Source organism: Trachypithecus francoisi, unplaced genomic scaffold (assembly GCF_009764315.1).
Source record: "Trachypithecus francoisi isolate TF-2019V2 unplaced genomic scaffold, Tfra_2.0 Lachesis_group15, whole genome shotgun sequence".
Taxonomy (NCBI): domain Eukaryota; kingdom Metazoa; phylum Chordata; class Mammalia; order Primates; family Cercopithecidae; genus Trachypithecus; species Trachypithecus francoisi.
The window spans coordinates 19,808,137-19,827,013 of NW_022681460.1; positions in this window are offsets into that span (position 1 = coordinate 19,808,137).

Consider the following 18,877-nt stretch of genomic DNA (forward strand, 5'->3'; position numbering starts at 1 on the left):
CATGTTGATAGATAGTCAAAGATTTATTCAGCGGGATATTTCATAAGAGGCAATCTTGGGCAGCAGTAAGGTGAGGTAAATATCTGCATTTGCAATGCATAACTGACTAGTCTTTTATACCGTGAAAAGAAAAGGGAAGGAAGAGAAAGAATAAAAAGTGTGTTAAGCCATCTGGTTGGTTTCTTAATCTATGTACTTTCTACTGAAAGGAACTGTTTGTGTTCCCCACAATCTGGTCAACATTCCTAAGGATGCGGTGGGACTGTTCTTCACCACAGCAGTTACCTTGGTGCTTGCATATTTTCTCCAGTCACTGTGTCCTACAACTTACTTCCTGCTAGGTACCCAGAATATATTTTCACAACAATATGATAAAAGGAATATGAGAAATTGACATTGGAAATAGAATAGTACTAGGCGTCTAATATTTTAAAAATATGTCAATTTTCTGCTTAGCCAAATTTGGGCAGAAAAATGATCCTCTCTCCCAAAGTTGTATGTTTATGCTTATTTATTAGAAAACTGTATTTTCTGATTCTGAATCTGCAAATAATTTTTTTTACTTTACATATATTGTTTTTAAGGAACCTCCATGGGTTCCTCCATGTTCTTTGTAGAACATGTTTGTTTTACCAATTAACTAAGTACATGCATTAATATATTTTAAATAGTTCATGAGTCTGTCCTCCACTTATATTGTATAATTAAAACATTTTTATACAAATTAAAACATATGTGTACATATAGTCTATATATGTGATGAAATCATATATAGTGAAAATATTTCCTGAACTTTATTCAATACAACACATGACATTAAAAATTAGTCTGCAAAAAGGAATTCTTTAATCGAATATATTTGGGAAATCTTTTTTTTTTTTTTTTTTTTTTTGAGGTGGAGTCTCGCTCTGTCGTCCAGGCTGGAGTGCAGTGGCCGGATCTCAGCTCACTGCAAGCTCCGCCTCTTGGGTTCATGCCATTCTCCTGCCTCAGCCTCCCTAGTAGCTGGGACTACAGGCACCCACCACCTCGCCCAGCTAGTTTTTTGTATTTTTTAGTAGAGACGGGGTTTCACCGGGTTAGCCAGGATGGTCTCGATCTCCTGACCTCATGATCCACCCAGCTCGGCCTCCCAAAGTGCTGGGATTACAGGCTTGAGCCACTGCTCCCGGCCTGGGAAATCTTAGTTTAAATAACATTAAAAATATTTTTTAAGGCTCATTGTGGAACCCAGTTAGGGGACCAAATAATTTCTCATTTCCTACAAATAATGTATCACAGATTTTTGTTTTTCTTACAGAACTTTACAAACATCTCAGTAATATTATTTGCAAAACTTAACTAGTCAAATAATAATTACTGGTAGAATTATGCACTAAACATAATGTACAACAAATGTTTTAAATATAATAACACTTAATACAGTAGCTATTTCAATGTAGTTCCACTATTTTCTAATGTTTATCTTCCTCATTCTTCACAATGACCTAGAAAGCTGATGCTACCAACATGACTATAAATGTTTGGTATTTCTAAGTGATGTTCAATGTAAGAATTCTCAGCTATTACTTTGTAGAATCTTCAGCAAAATACAGATGACACAGGAAGATTTATTAGAATTAGATCTCATTCTTCAGCTGCAATCAATTGCTAAGTGTAGTCCAAGGACTACACTTACAGGCCACCCATAGCAAGTCTACCACCCCAGAACTGCTAATAAACTATTGGATATCATCTAATTTCTGCAACCAAGATCTAAAGCCCACAGAGGGGAGAGCTAATATGGAATACTCCTTTCAGAAAGCTATTTTATTTGGTCTTATTACTAGAATTAGTTACAACTCTGAAGAAATACAATCCCAATAGGACAAATTGAATTATTCAATGCCACTTAATTATCAAGAGGTTGATCCTAGAAAAGATTTAGAAACAGATCTGGGCTCTGACACTATACCACTTTGAAGCATTGATAGAACTGTTTTCTTAGCTTGGTAAGACTTCTCGATTTTAGAATTCTCAAAAGGAAATAGAGTAGAAACCCCTGTAGATCGGGTTTTCTGACCTTGTTTATATATATATATATATATATATATGATTTCAACTTTAATTTTAGACTTGGGCTACATGTACTGGCTTGTTACATGGGTATACTGCATGATGGAGTTTTGGGGTACAAGTTATCCCATCACCCAGTGTGATAATGGTTGAATATCAACTTGATTGGATTGAAGGATACAAAGTATTGTTCTTGGGTGTGTCTGTTAGGGTGTAACCAAAGGAGATTAACATTTGAGTCAGTGGACTGGGAGAGGCAGGCCCACCATCTAATCAGTTGCTAGCATGGCTAGGATAAAAGCAGGCGGAGGGACGTGGAAGGACTAGACTGGCTGAGTCTTCTGGACTCCATCTTTCTCCCATGCTGTGTGCTTCCTGCCCTAAACATCAGACTCCAAGTTCTTCAGCTTTTAGACTCTGGACTTATAGTGGTTTGCCAGGGGCTCTAGGGCCTTCAGCCACAGACTGAGGACTGCCCTGTCAGCTTCCCTACTTTTGGGGTTTTGAGACTTGGACTGGCTTCCTTGTTCCTCAGCTTGCAGATAGCCTATTGTGGGACTTCATCTTGTGATTGTGTGAATCAGTACTCCTTAATAAACTCTCTTTCATATATACATCTATCCTAGTAGTCTTGTTCCTCTTGAGATCCCTAATATACCCAGGTACTGAGCACAGTACCGAATAGGTAGTTTTTCAGTTCTTCTTCCACGTCCCTACTGCCAAATAGTCCCCATGTCTATTGTTCTCATCTTTATGTCTGTGTATATCCAATTCTTGGCTCCCAGTTGCAGATGAGAACATGTGGTATTTTTTTTTTCTCTTCCTGTGTTAAGTTGCTTAGAATATTGTCCTCCATCTGCATCTATGTGGCTGCAAAGGGCATAATTTTATTTTATTTTTTCTGGCTATGTAATATTCCACATTTTCTTTATCCAGTCTACCGTTGATGGACATCTAGTTTGATATGTCTTTGCTATTGTGAATAGTGCTGCAATGAACATACCAGTACATGTGTCTTTTTGGCAGAACAATTTATTTTCCTTTGGATATATACCTAATAATGGAATTGCTAGGTTGAATGGTAGTTGTTTTAAGTTTCTTTTCTTTTCTTTTGAGAAATCTCCAAGCTTTTCACAGTGGCTGGCATAATTTACATTCCCATGAACCATGAATAAGCATTCCCGTTTCTCTGCAACCCCACTAGCATCTGTTATTTTTTGACTTTTTAACGATAATCATTCTGACGGGTGTGAGGTGGTATTTCATTGTGGTTTTGATTTGCATTTCTCTGATTATTAGTGAATACTGAACATTTTTTCATGTGTTTGGCTGCTTGTTTGTCCTCTTTAGAGATCCACTTTTTAATAGGATCATTTGTTTATTTGCTTGTTGATTTTTTTAACTTTCTTATAGACTCTAGATTTGTGCCTTTGTCAGATACGTAGTTTGCAAATATTTTCCTCTATTCTGTAGGTGGTCTGTTTACTCTGTTGATAGTTTCTTTTGCTATGCAGAAGTTTTTTAGTTTAATTAGATACCAGCTGCCAATTTTTGTTTCTGTTGCAATTACTTTTGAGGACTTAGTCATAAATTATTTCCCAAGGCCATTGTCCAGAATGGTATTTCCTAGGCTTTCCTCTAGTTTAAGGTCTTACATTTAAATCTTTAATCCATCTTGAGTTCTTGAGTTGATTTTTGTATATGGTGAAAGGTGGGGATCCAGTTTCATTCTTCTGCGTATGGATAGTCAGCCATCCTAGCACCATTTATTGAATAGGGAGTCCTTTCCCTGTTGCTTATTTTTGTCAACTTTGTCAAAGATCAAATGGCTGTAGGTGTGTGACTTTATATATGCCTTCTCTATTCTGTTTTATCAGTTTATGTGTCTGTTTTTGTTCCAGTACCATGCCGCTTTGGTTATTGTAGGCTAAGAGTACGTAGTTTAAAGTAGGGTAATTTGATGCTTCCGACTTTGTTCCTTTTGTTAGGATTGCCTTGTCTATTTGGGCTCTATTTTGAATCCATATGAATTTTAGATTATTTTCCAGTTCTGTAAAAAATGTCACTGGCAGTTTGATAGGAATACTGTTAAATCTGTAGATTTTTTTGGTTACTATGACCATTTTCATGGTATTAGCTTTTCCAGTGCAAAAGGATGGGATGTTTTTCCATTCGTTTGTATCACGATTGGCATTACAAACAATCGGCATTTGTTTGTATCATCTATGATTTCTTTCAGCAGTGTTTTATAATTATTGTGGAGATCTTTCATATTGGTTAGATGTATTCCTAGGTATCTTATTTTGTGGCAATTATAAATGGGATTGTATTCTTAATTTGGCTCTCAGCTTGGAAATTATTGGTGTAGAGGAATGCTACTAATTTTTGTAATTTAGTTTATATCCTGAAACTTTCCTGGCATTATTGATCAGTTCCAGGAGCCTTTTGATTGCATCTTTGGGGATTACTAGTTATAAAATCATATAATGAATGAAGAGAGATAATTTGACTTCTTCTTTTCCTATTTGAATGCCTTTTATTTTTCTCTCTTCCCTGATGGCTCTGGCAAGGACTTCCAGTACTGTGTTGGATAGGAGTGGTGAGAGTGCACATTCTTGTTTTGCTCTTAAGGGGAGTGCTTACCGCTTTACCCATTCAGTTGGATGTTAGTTGTGGGTTGTCATAGATGGCTCTTAGTATTTTGAGATATGTTCCTTCGATGCCTTGTATGTTGAGGGTTTTTATCATGAAGGGATGTTGGATTTTATTAAAAGGTTCTCCCATGACTATTGAGATGGTTTTTATTTTTAGTTCTGTTTATGTGTGTCATCCTGTTTTGATCATCAACTCTTTTATTTCACTGATGAGAGAGGGCTTCCTGCCCTAAGGTTATGAGGAGAGCTTAACAGTGACAACTGATCCTGGACAAATGAGACAGACCATAGTTTATTAGTTACTTATAGTCACAGTTCAGGAGATGAGAACACTCACTAATGAGGACCACACAATGGATACTATCAGGGAAAAGAGTGAACAATAGGAGGATTTAGGAGGTAGAATTTTTTAGTATCAAGAGACTAAAGTTTCCCCTAGGCCCTGCAAAAGGATGTTATTGTTTCATGTGAATAAATCTACAGGCTACCAATGAATCCACTACACAGGACTAAGCAGGAATTACAATTCACAAGGAGAAATTTCTTTTAGCTAAGGGATCTCATTTACCAAAGCAGAGGGGAGGGTAATGTGGTTAATTTATTAAAACCTCTCTCAATTTTATCAGATGTCAAGGCAACAGATAATATTAATTTTAGGCCTTATACCACAAGACCTTGGCATTATGATCATGTAGGGTTTGGATAAACCCTTGAGGTGGTGTCTCCCATGTGCGTTGTAGGGTGTTTTCCTGAAGCCCTGGCCCCTAGCCATTTGATGCCAGTAGCCACTTCCCCCACCATCTGCAGATGGGACCATCAAAAATATCTCCCAGCATTGCTAAATGTCCACTAAGAGACAAAAGCATTCACAGTTGAGAACCATGCCAGACAAGCAGAATTGCATGCCCTCATCTACAAATGTGGATGGGATCTCTATAGGACACCTATGATTCCATTTGAAAATCACATGAGTCTTAGTTACTATAGGAGCATGAAGTACTCATTAGGATTGTTGAGGAAAATATAATCTCTTTATTTGTCTCATTTGTTCCCTTCCCTTCCTTTCAGACTTTTTTCTTCTGTATATTTGGTCTTTCATGAGTGAATCTATTGATTTATTAAATCTTTTTAGAGTATTTATATACGTGCTTTGAATACAATGACAAGTAAAAATGATCTTGACCCACACGTAGTTTAGATTTTAGTAAGGGATGAAGATAAGTTAAAAGGAAATGACAGAAAATTAGTATAAGCACTATGGAACAAAAGGAGAGAGTCAGCTGCCAACTACTGGTTTTGGAATTTTCCAATAAGAAACAACTACTCTGAAACCTAAAGGATTACTACAGTTTACAAAATAAGGAGACAAACATAAGAGTGTTATGTGTGGAGGGAGATCCAGATACTAGAAATTACATTGCACATTCAAAACAGTGAAAGTTTAATGCATTTCATTTTACCTTGTAAACCTCAACAACAGATGATTCTAGGTAGGTAAGTAGAGGCCAAACTAAGCAGAAAATTAGACAACTTTCATTGAGATTGGCAACTCAGAATCTGATAAAAGTTTTAGTGGTAAAATGATAGGTCAGTCTTGAAGATAATGAATTTGAAGTGTCTATGTGTCAACACAAGTGGAATTATCAAGTTATCATTTTATATGTGGATATAGGCAGGAGAACTGGTGATACGCTATAGATTTGGATGTAACTTGCTTGTAATATTCATTGAAACTCTGATGATGAATGAGATTATCCAAGAGGAGTGGGGAAAATATAGGAATCTAATACAGGTCTTGGGGAACAATGTCATTTAAGACACAGGCAGAAGAAAAGAAGTCTGCAAAGTAGCATGTGAAAAACAGCAACATAGGTTAGAGCAAGCCCTGGAGTTTATTGTCACAGGAGGCAATATTTAAGGAAGTCCTAGTAATAAATGTTAAAAGCTTCTGAAAGAAAATGAAGTATAATGAAATATTGATACTTGCCTTCTTGATTTAGTATCCAGAATGAGTTAATAAATACATAAAAAAATATTTCAAAGGCACTTAAGAAAAAAAACTATCAAGAATTGTGTGAGAACTAAATAATAAGTTAATAAAACTCAAATTTTGACTAGGAAGATAATCTGAATGATAAGGGAGTGAAGAGTAGAAAAGGCATTCAAGATACTATATTGAAGAAATTGATACACGTAAAATTTGTTGTACAAATGAGAAGAATATGATTTTAGAAACCTAAGAAGATCAGGAGGCAGCTTTGAAGTTGGCTTTGGAAGCTTTAATGTTTTTCATCATGCTATCAACTTTTGCTACTGTGTCATGTTCTTTTTCTTTTTTTTCATCTTTTTTTTTTTTTTTTTTTCTCTTGAAACAGAGTCTCGCTATTTCCCAGGCTAGATGGAGTGCAGTGGCACCATCTCGGCTCATGGCAAACTCCACTTCCAGGGTTCATGCCATTCTCCTGCCTCAGCCTCCCAAGTAGCTGGGACTACAGGTGCCCGCCACCACACCCAGCTGAATTTTTTGTGTGTTTTTAGTAGAGATGGGGTTTCACTGTGTTAGAAACAAATACAATTTACCAGTAGAAAGTATTAGAAGAGGAATAAACATATGCAACAAATGACCCATTTGTACATAGGAATCATTTCATATATAGGAATTCATAATTTAAGATGATTGTTCAAATTAGTGTGGAAAGGACGGGATACACCATAAATGATATTAGAACAACTCTATTCACTGGGAAAATAATACTATTTTACTCATTCCTTACACTATATACAAGAGTAACTTTTAAAGTGACTAAATTCTCATAATATTGAGATGCAGAAAGTTTCCTAAGTCTCTAGATCACAAGAAATGGTAATAGTTAATATTTCTCGCACCATGTCATATGGTGGTTAACATTCGAAGAACTTCGTTTTTACCTTTTTTTTAAATTTCAGGGATACATATGCAGATTTGCTATATAGGTAAACTTTGTCATGAGGGTTTGTTGTATAGGTTATTTCATCGTCCAGGTATTAAAGCCTAGTACCCATTAGTTTTCTTCTCTGATCCTCTCCTCCTCCCAGCCTCTACCTTCAAGTAGGCCCCAGTGTCTGTTGTTCCTCTCTCTGTGTCCATGTGTTCTCATCATTCAGCTCTCACTTATAAATGAGAATACGGGATATTTGTTTTCTTTTTTTTCCTGTTCCTGCATTAGTTTGCTAAGGATAATGGCCTCCAGCTACTTTCATGTTCCCACAGAGGACATGATCTTGTTCTTTATTCTGGCTGCATAGTATTCTATGTTATATATATACCACATTTTCTTTATTCAATCTGCTGTCGATGGGCATTTAGGTTGATTCTGTGTCTTTGCTATTGTGAATAGCACTGCAATGAACATGTGCATGCATGTGTCTTATGGTAGAAAGATATGTATTCCTTTGGGCATATACCTAGTCATGGGATTGCTGGGGTGAATGACAGTTCTGTTTTCTGCTCTTTGACGGATCACCACACTACTTTGCATAATGGTTAAACTACTTTATACTCCTACCAATATTGTATAAGCATTCCCTTTTCTCCACAACCTCACCAGCATCTGTAATTTGTTGACTTTTTAATAGTAGCCATTCTGACTTTGGTGAGATGATATCTCATTGTGGTTTTGATTTGCATTTCCCTAATGATCAGTGATGTTGAGCTATGTTTCATCTAATTGTTGCCTACATGTACAGCCCCTTTAAAAAGTGGGCAAAAGACATGAACAGACACTTTGCAAAAGAACACAATTATTTCATTCATTTGAACTGTAAGACTTCTACTTTAGCCATAATCCAAATCTCGAGCCTGCTTTTTTCTTGTTGTTGCAGTTGGATTCTGGGGCCCTTTACAACTTTAGTATGTTCTGTGACTCCTCTCTTTATTGCTTCTACATCCTTTTACTCTTGCTGTTTTGTCAACGTACAATAATTTGTTCATTCTTCTCTTCCTGGTGAAATTCTACCCATTCCTATAGTTACTGGTTCAGATATATCCTTGACTCCATAATCATTAGAAGAATAACCATGAAGCATACATATTATGTTCTCTATTTTTCTGTTTTAATATCCAACTTTATGCACTCATTCTGCAGATCCTAAATCTGTTTGGAAATCTCTCATCAACAGACTGTTTTCTAATTAAGCATTGAATGAATATTTTATACATTTATTATTTAATGAATCTTTTTGCCTTATTGGTATTTCTTCTATAAATCCATGAATGTCTTTTGATTTTAACATCTGTCTTTAAACTTACACTTTCATACTTCATTTCTTGAGGATGTATAAATTATTAAATATACTTTTTGAAAATGAAAATAGCATGTTATGGAGAGTCTTACTTAAGACCTAGTAAAATCAATAACGTTTTACTTTCAGGAGGCCTGCATTATTGTTGTCGAGTTCAAAATCTTCTTTGAAAATCGAGAGTTGACATCCGTTCATACCAAATTACCCATGGGTGAGCACCCACATACACACACATGCACACACACACCATATTTACACATAGGTGCTGAGAATCTGTTCAGTGATATATTTGCAAATAATCTTCAAAAATATGATTTTTTTTTTTTTTTTTTGAGACGGAGTCTTGCTCTGTCGCCCAGGCTGGAGTGCAGTGGCCGGATTATGATTTTCATATCTATGTGGACCTGTTCATGCATTTCCTCCTTCCTCATATCAATTAACCTATTAACCAAGAATTACAAGAATATAGAAAGGAAGAACGAGACAGTGACAGTGTTTGCTCCTAAACAGGGACTGTTAGAAAACTCAATATAATAAGAAAATAAATGATGAGGCAAAGCGTACTACCTGATTTCCAGGTTTAATTCTCATTTACTGTTTTACCAATTCTGGAAATAAGGAATATGGTTATTCTTATTACTATCTGTGCTTAGGTAATAACCAGCCTCCATCAAAGAAAATGTGAAATGTAGTAGAAAAAAGAAAGTAGCAAAAGTTTAAAAATAACTTAATTTCACAGTAATTCAAGTAATCATACTAAGCTATGCCATTAGTGAAGAAATGAGATTTCCTCTGAAAATCTCTTCTCCAGTCCCAGACCTTTTGCTTTATATTAGACTCTAGTAAAGCCACAAAATATTTATCTATATTACATTTTATGACATTTTATGTTAAGAAATATAATAAAGTGTTTCATCATTTATACACATTTCTTTTTTCATAATTTCACTTTTCATGTTCTACTCACTGAAGTAGCAATAACATTTTTTTCTGAATGTACAGACTGCTGAGGCCTAGATTTAAAAACCTATATTTAGTTTGTTTGCATTTCATTTCCTGTATCTGTGAGAAAATGAATGTTTAAATAAATGATTTTTAGCATGGTTGCTTAAGTGTTCCTGTTTCCTGTTGTGGTGGCAAGAGTCTTATTAAATTTTGTTTTAAGGTGGATACTTTAAGTGACCTTTCTTTGTATAAACTGCAAAACTGGCAATTTTAAGATCATTTAAAGGTAGATACAGTTAAAATAAAACATTTGTTTGCATTGCTCTTGGAGATAAGAATGAAAAACAATTTTAAACAAGGAAGAGATCTTTTTTAGGATTTTTATTTTTGAAATGTATTATGAGAAAATTTTGAGTAAACTATGTTAAATTTAATTAATTACAGTAATGTGGGATTAAATACAATAATAAAATTGTTTTATTTTTACTGTATTGTTTCTTATAAGTTTTTATTTTTCTCAACAAGATATATTCTCTTTCACTTTAAAGGGAACTCTAATAATACTAATTAAACCCTAGTGTAAATTCTGGTATTGAAATTGTGCTTGTTTGTGATGATTAAAAGGGCTTTAAGATAACAGTTTTTCGGAAAAGGGGCTTAAGACAAACAGGCTCTTTGGGTTTATTATTTATAGCAGTTGACTAAAAAGTAAGTAGTAATACTATTAGTAGTACTACTATTAGTATTATAATAGTAGTAATACTAAAATCAAGTCATAGACTCTAAAATGGACATGCATCTTTTCATTAATATTGCAAGACAGTAGCAAAAGTTGTCAAAGAGCTGAGTATAGATAGGTTCCAAAAACTGACAGTGAAAGAAAACCATTTAGTGATTCATCACTGATTTCAATGTACAGATACAAGGCAAACTTTGAAATGCCTAAGTATATCTAATAAAGAGTCACTGAGTCATCGAAAATCACTACAAGGCAGTTTGAGAAAAAAATGGCAGCATGAAAGCAAACATTCTGTTTACTACCATTCTTAAAACTTTCTAAAACCAAAAAATAAAAATCAAGGAAAAGTATGTTAATAAAGCAGATAACATCAAAATCCAAAACCAAAATTATGAGGAAAAATAATTCATACTATAAATTTGAATATATATGAAGTACAATGTTGACAACACATATATAAGTCAATAAACATCAGGTGGGTGTACATTTTCCTAGGAGTAGTAAAGTAACTGTCACATCTTTAAGGTTCCACCTACCAATCTGAATTACAGTGAGCATATCCAATGCCAGGGCATACCACGGATAAAGTGTGTGTGTGTGTGTGTGTCTATGTGTGTGTGTGTGTGTGTGTATGCACAAATATGTCTAAGCAGATCCAGATAGGCGTGAACATATTGGAGAAAACCTGGACTCATGTCAAAATTGAATTTTGATTTTTCATAGCCCAACTATATGACAGATCATGGTGAGATGGCATAAAAGAAGGAGAAGTAGTGATTGCAAGATTATCACAGCTGAATTCCTTCAGTAATTGCCACTAACTGGCTGAAATTATGGAGAAACATCCTTTCAGGGCAATTATCATCCGGGGAAGAGATGTTTTATTGAAAACATAAAATTGAAATGTTCTCTAGTTCTGTCTTTTCATTATTTTCCCTCTTGATATTTTTCAGAGGTTAATACTAATAACAAATAAACCATCATGGAACTAGAGAACATAAACATAAGCAAATGAAAAGGAATGTAGCAAATGGTAGATAAATAATATGGCAAAAAGAGTGGCCTAAAGAATCTTCTGAGAGTAGACAAATAATGTTTCATAGTTTCAAAGAAATTACAGAATGATACACATAAAATGAATTAAAGGAGAGATATTAAGAAAACCTATAAAGAGGGAATATGAATTTAAAGATGTGATCATTAAAAGAAAACTGCAAAAGGAATAGAAAACAGTTAAGAGATGAGAGACATAATAAAATTAACAAAATATAGACTCAAGAGATACAATGGCTATGCTTTGTAGAATCACACCCAAAAAAATGATTTGAAACATGATAGCTATTATAGAGAGACTAAGGAGATCCAACATAAACATAATTGGGAAGATTAAGAAGAGAAAAATCACAACTATAAGCTCACAAAATAAAAATATATAATAGAATAAAGCCTTTCAGTCATGGAGATTTTAATGTAAATACTTTAAATGTATATAGTCAAGAAAATAAATTGCTAGAAAACTATCAGGAATAACCTTTTACAATTTCTGAAATTCAATGAGAAGAATAATTCAATAGGCCCTTAGACAAATAAATAAAATCGTCTTTATGGGAAAAATGTCAGCCTGCCTTAAATTTCTCTATAATGATATTTAAATCTGGAAGGTATTGAAAAACTGTATAGTAAATTTTTTTGTCAACTTACATGTGACTCAGTGATTTTCTATATTTCATCTTTCAAATAAAACATCTTGAAATGTATAAAAACTCATAGAGCTCGTAGCTCATTCTGAAAAGGAATCTTGATGATAAATTTTAGAAATCCCAGAAAATACTCAAAATTAAGTACTCAACAAAGGAAAGCTATTGTAGAAGGACAAATAGACAACAGAAGATTATCTTGTAATACAGAAATAGGTGGAACAACTGTATGTGTTATATTATTGTACATAATAACTAATTCTATACTTAGAGTTCACATATAAGAGAGAAATGAAGATTCCAAATATATCTAAATAGTGAAAATACATAGATAACTTCATCCAGTTGTAACTCAGTAGCAATAGAAATTAATGAACTAAGAAAATAATGTGCTCTTTTAACTGCAAATAAGAAATGTTCTCCTTCAGTGCATGGCCAAAAAAATGCATTTATAATGTAAACTTCAAAATATCTAGAAAATATCAAATATCCTGTCATATATAGTTACTCTCCCTTGGTTTGTCTTCCATTTTCTTTGTGAAAAATGCATGTAAAGAGTTGGCAATTCTAGTTATTTCCCCAATTCTGTTTTAATTCATTTAAAGGAGAGTGTTGGTTCTCTTTACCAATATCCATTGTTCAAAAGCGCATGCATCTACTTCAAAGAATGAAGTAGAATTCTAGGTGCTGAAAGCAAAGTTCTCCAAGACATATTTTCAGTGGTATATATCATATAATCCTTGTGTAGGTTTTTAAATGGTGTACTTCCAGGGAGACACATATACCAGGGTACTGGTCTCCAACCATTTTGGAGCCAGGGACTCGTTTTATGGAAGATAATTTTTCCACAGACCTTGGGTTGGAGGTGGCTTTGGAATGATTCAAACGTATTACATTTATTGTGTACTTTATTTCTGTTATTATTATATTGTAATATATGGTGAAATAATTATACAACTGACCGTAATGTAGAATCAATGGGAGCCCTGAGCTTGTTTTCCTGCAACTAGATGATCCCATCTGGGTGTGATGGGAGACAGTGACAGATCATCAGGCATCAGATTCTCATAAGGAGCACACAGCCTAGATCCCTCACACGCACAGTTCACAATAGGATTCATGCTCCTGTGAGCATCTAATGCTGCTGCTGATCTGACAGGAGCTGGAGCTTAGGCAGTGTTGCAAGCCATGGGGAGCAGCTGTAAATATAGATGAAGCTTTGCTCACTATCCTGCCACTCACCTCCTGCTGGGCAGCCCTGTTCCTAACAGGCCATGTGGGTTGGGGACCGCTGTACTAGGGTATGCACACTTTTTGCAATAAATAATATAAATATGATGTTAACTATTAAGGATGAATGGAAAAGATAAAACATTTTTACTTTGTATTTTACTACATTTTCTACCATTTTAATTACTAAACCATGAATAATAAACTTTTCTTTAAAAATAAAACAAGAGGTATATGTGAATAGTGGGCTTATTGACCACTTTTTTTCTTAACAGTACTTTACATTAATAATTTGCCTTTACATTACAAAATAAGTGTAAGTTAAGAGATAATGCCAAAGTGGGTACTATATTTAAAATGAGGAGGCCTACGCACAAGAAAATGAAAGGAAATTTAACATCAAAATTACTTAAAATATGAGTGCAAAATCAGTGCAAAAATTATTAAACAGAATATTTCATATACCATGAACAAGTGAGGTTAATCATGGGACTTAAAGGTGGTTTACTAGTTATGAATCTATGGTATAATTCAACATATGAAAAAAGTAAAAGGTCATTAGTATAAGTGACAATGCTTTGTTAAACTTCACCTTTTTTTTTTTTACAGTAAATAAACCTATATAATAAAGATAGTTACACAATTCCTTATCATACCAAACCAACTTTATCTCAATCCCAGGGTGACATCATGCAAAAGAGAAAATGTATATTAACACTCAATTAGAATAAATAAAAATAGCTATGTCTATTATTGCCAATACAAAAATACATTGATTTGAAACTCTTAGACATCAGGAAAAATAAGAAATTAGAGTTATAAAAATTAGAACTGAGGTTGACAATTATCGCTTTATTCAGATGATATGACCTGGAACACAACATCAGATCTAATGGAAAAACTGCCCGAACACTAAACGATATCATGAAGATGTCTAGACAAAAGGTAATAGGTAATCCATCAATTTCATACATACAAAAAGCCATTGAAAACATATAATGAAAGAAGAAACCCATTTAAAGTAGCAACAACAACAAAAATACCTAGGGCTAACACTAAAAATGGCGAAATACTTATACAAAGATAACTTTAAAGTATTTGTAGGGGACATAAAAATGTCTTGATGAAATGTAATAGTATGCTTTCCTTTGGGAAGACTTGAAGTATAAAGATGCCACTTCTTTTTAAAATAATCTATTAATTTAGGGCAGTCTCAAGAAAAAGTAGCTACAGGATATTCTTTGGTGAAGTTAATACTGACATAAGTAATAAACTAGTAAATGTGTCCAGGAAAATTTTGGAAAAGAAAGCAACAAGAAGGAATTTATTCTATTAGATATGAAAACAACTTACAATGAATGTCCTAGTACTCCTTAATGAATAAGATGAACAAGCAATGGCATGCAAACAATTGAATAAAGCTACAAAGTAAAATTTGAAATATGTGTGGCATACTAATTAGTAAAAAAAAATCTGAATTATTGAGGAAATTCTATTGTAACATGACAGTCATATTGCAAAAGTAAAGTTAGATCTATTCCTCAGTTCTTAAAAATTATTTAAATGGAAATGATACTTAAAAATATCATTAAAACAAAATATCTTATAAATTTCTTTTCTTTTTTTTTTTTTTTTTTGTTTTGAGACGGAGTCTCGCTCTGTCGCCGGGGCTGGAGTGCAGTGGCCGGATCTCAGTTCACTGCAAGCTCCGCCTCCTGGGTTCACACCATTCTCCTGCCTCAGCCTCCGGAGTAGCTGGGACTACAGGCGCCCGCCACCTTGCCCGGCTAGTTTTTTGTATCTTTTAGTGGAGACGGGGTTTCACCGTGTTAGCCAGGATGGTCTCGATCTCCTGACCTCGTGATCCGCCCTCTCGGCCTCCCAAAGTACTGGGATTACAGGCTTGAGCCACCGCGCCCGGCCAGAAATTTCTTTAGACATTATAAAAGTCCAACTCATGAAACAAGTATATAAAGATTATCTATAGATAAATAATACCCATAAACCAACATGAAAAAGACTAAACACAGTACTAAGAAATTGAGAAAAGACAGTTCACTGAAAGGATATAAAAGGTCCCTAAAGCATGTGAAAATATGTTCAACCTCTTGTATAGTATGAGAAAGATAGGAAAAATAAACTTTTGCTGATATACAGTTTATCACCTCTCAGATGGTTAAAGATAAACGTCTAATCATTTTCATTGAAAAATATCTTATGGGTGTGTAAATTGGTATAACATGTATGGAGGGCAATTGAGAATGCCCATCCGCATAATACGTTATAGATATCCTTTGGCCAGCAACTCCAATTTCCAGGAATTTACCCTACGGATTCACTCACACACATAAGCAATGATGGAGGTATGTGGTTAATGAGTACAACATTGTTAGCAATTGCAGAAGATTATAAAGGATGTCATGTTCATGTTTGAAAACAATTGGCTACATTGTGATACATCTATATGTTGCCAGTTCAGCCAGGAACACAAAAACTAAGTAGAAATTCTTCATCAATATTGAATGTTCTCTAAGATATATTTTAAGTGGAGGTATATGCAAAACAATGGTACTTTCCATACTTGAAAATAAGAAAAATATATACACATATACATATGTATACCAAATATGTGTGTGTATATATGTATACAAAATGATTTCTGGGACGATATACAAGACATTGGTAATATTACCTGAGGAGAGGATCTGGTAATTGAGAATTAGAGGTAGGAGAGAAAGACTTCACTTTATCACATTTTGAATTGTTTTATATGTTAAGCTATATCAAATATTTTCTGTTCAAAAATAAACTCTAAGCATTTTAATTTAGCAAGATTAAAAGTCAGAAATTATAGATTTCATTTTTGAATATGATAAATAAAAATTATAAAAGTTTATAGAACAATAACAATAAGCCTGAAGAAATAAAAACCATTCTCCTTAATGACTGATAAATCATGAAAAGATCAAATGTGCAATTAGAGGCTTAAGAAAAACAATGAAAATATACACATCACACATCAAAACAAATGGGATCCCATTAAAACTATATGAAAATTGAAACCATAAATAATTTTAATAAAAGGAAAAAGACAATAGCTGAACTTTGTTTTGTTTATAACTCATGAAATTATAACTATAACCAAATTGAAGGAAAAATAAAAACCTGAAATAGCAGACACTTTTTAATGAATTGTATAATTTAAATGATTAATAATAGGATTCGTGATGAACTCAAACACTGGCTTCTGATGCCTTGAGGTAACCTCTGGCAAATGTAGTCAATAGCAATAGAAAATGAAATAACACTGTATATGAGGAAGTGAGGGAAAGAGACATAGGGATAATTATAATATATTTAAAATCTGTATAGGTAATATACTATTACCTATAAAATACGATGAATGTAGAATCTTAGCTGACTTCTTTATTTTCTTTTACCAGCACCCAAAACACCGAAGTGTAACAAACAGATATGAAAAAAAAAAAAGCAAACAAAAAAAAAAAACAGTAAACACTCTTTGGAACTGAAATTGTTGATTCAAGAAGAAATGCTGACTATGTTATTTATACTGAATTTATTACAATCTAAGAATTACCCATGTAACAAGATAATGAAAACAATAAGATACAAAGTGGGGAAAAATATTTAAAACCTGCTAAATTTTTTACTCTGTATCAGGTACTGTCCTAACTGTCTTAATAAGCAGTTTAATCTCTCTCAACAATCATTTTATATAGGTCCAAATTTACAAATGAGGAAATTAATGAAGCAAGACATTGAACAATGTGTCTAAGAGTACACAGAGAGTACATTGCTATGTCAGGATTCAGACCTAATCTGTGTGGTTGTAGATCTGAGATTCTTAACCACTGTGCCATCCTCTACCCAGAAATCCTCAAAGCATTGACCAACCCCACTTTGGAACCAACGAGTCCAGTAACACAGAAACAAAGGACTCTGCCAAAGTAACCACAACGTAATTACATAAAAATCAGTAGAAGACTGATTTAGTCTGAAGTAACTCATGGTAGTAGTAATCTACACCATGAAAAACAGCTACTTTTAAAACATTCATTATTATATCACTGAATAGAACTAATGATATACTGTTAACATGTTGACATATGATAAAATTGGCATCCGTTGGGGAAGAGGCTGTACAATGATCCCTATCTTACGGTGACAATTGTCTCAGTACCAAACTATATTCTATATAGTACAATATTTTTATAGAAGAATATCTGAAGGGAAATATGTGGTCATGAATCACCTAACAGGAATATAGTCTGGGAAATGCACTGTTAGTAGATTTTTTCCTTTTGTGTACATCATAGAGTGTACTTTCACAAAACTAGATGGTATAGTCTGCTACGTACTTAGGCTCAATGATACAGCCTATTGCTTCTAAGCTACAAACCTGTACAGCATGTTACTATACTGAATACTGTAGGCATTTGTAACACAGTGATATTTGTGTACCTTAACATGTATAAACATACAAAGGGCACAGTAAAAATATATTTCTATTATAATCTTATGACAACATAACTATAAATAGTGCATCGTTGACTGAAATGTCATTATGCAATGCATAACTGTATATGCTTATGTTAGCTTTATAAATAGATGTTAATTATGTTTTTATAATTTCTTCATTTAACAACATCTTGCCTATGGGCATGGCTTTATTTTCTTTTATCAGAATTCTGTCATTTTTTAATCCTATTTCATGGCTATTTTTTTCTTAACATCATTTTTATGCCAACACCTCTAATACCTCAGCTTTTTATAGTCTGTCCTAGAGCCTAGGGTTAAACCTGACATCAATTATCACTATCTCTTATTTCTTGGACTCATATTGATTCTTATCTACTACTTCCCAGACACTGGCGTTTGTATAATTATTCTCGATGCTTGAATTTTTTTAATTTTTTTTCTTCCTTGAGACAGAGTCTTGCTCTGTTGCCCATGCTGGAGTACTGTGGCACAATCATGGCTCATGGCAGCCTCAACTTCCCAGGCTCCAACAGTCCTACCACCTCAGCCTCCAAGTAGCTGGGACTACAGTTGTGAGCCCACCACCACACCCAGATAATTTTTAATTTTTTTCTTTTTATATTTAGACAGATGTTGCTCATTCTGGCGTTGAACTCCTGAGCTCAAGTGATCCTCCCATCTCAGCCTCCCAAAATTCAGCTGGAATTATAGGTGTGAGCCACTGCTCCTGGCCTGTACTTGATATTTTGATGGATGTATATGACATATATCAAATA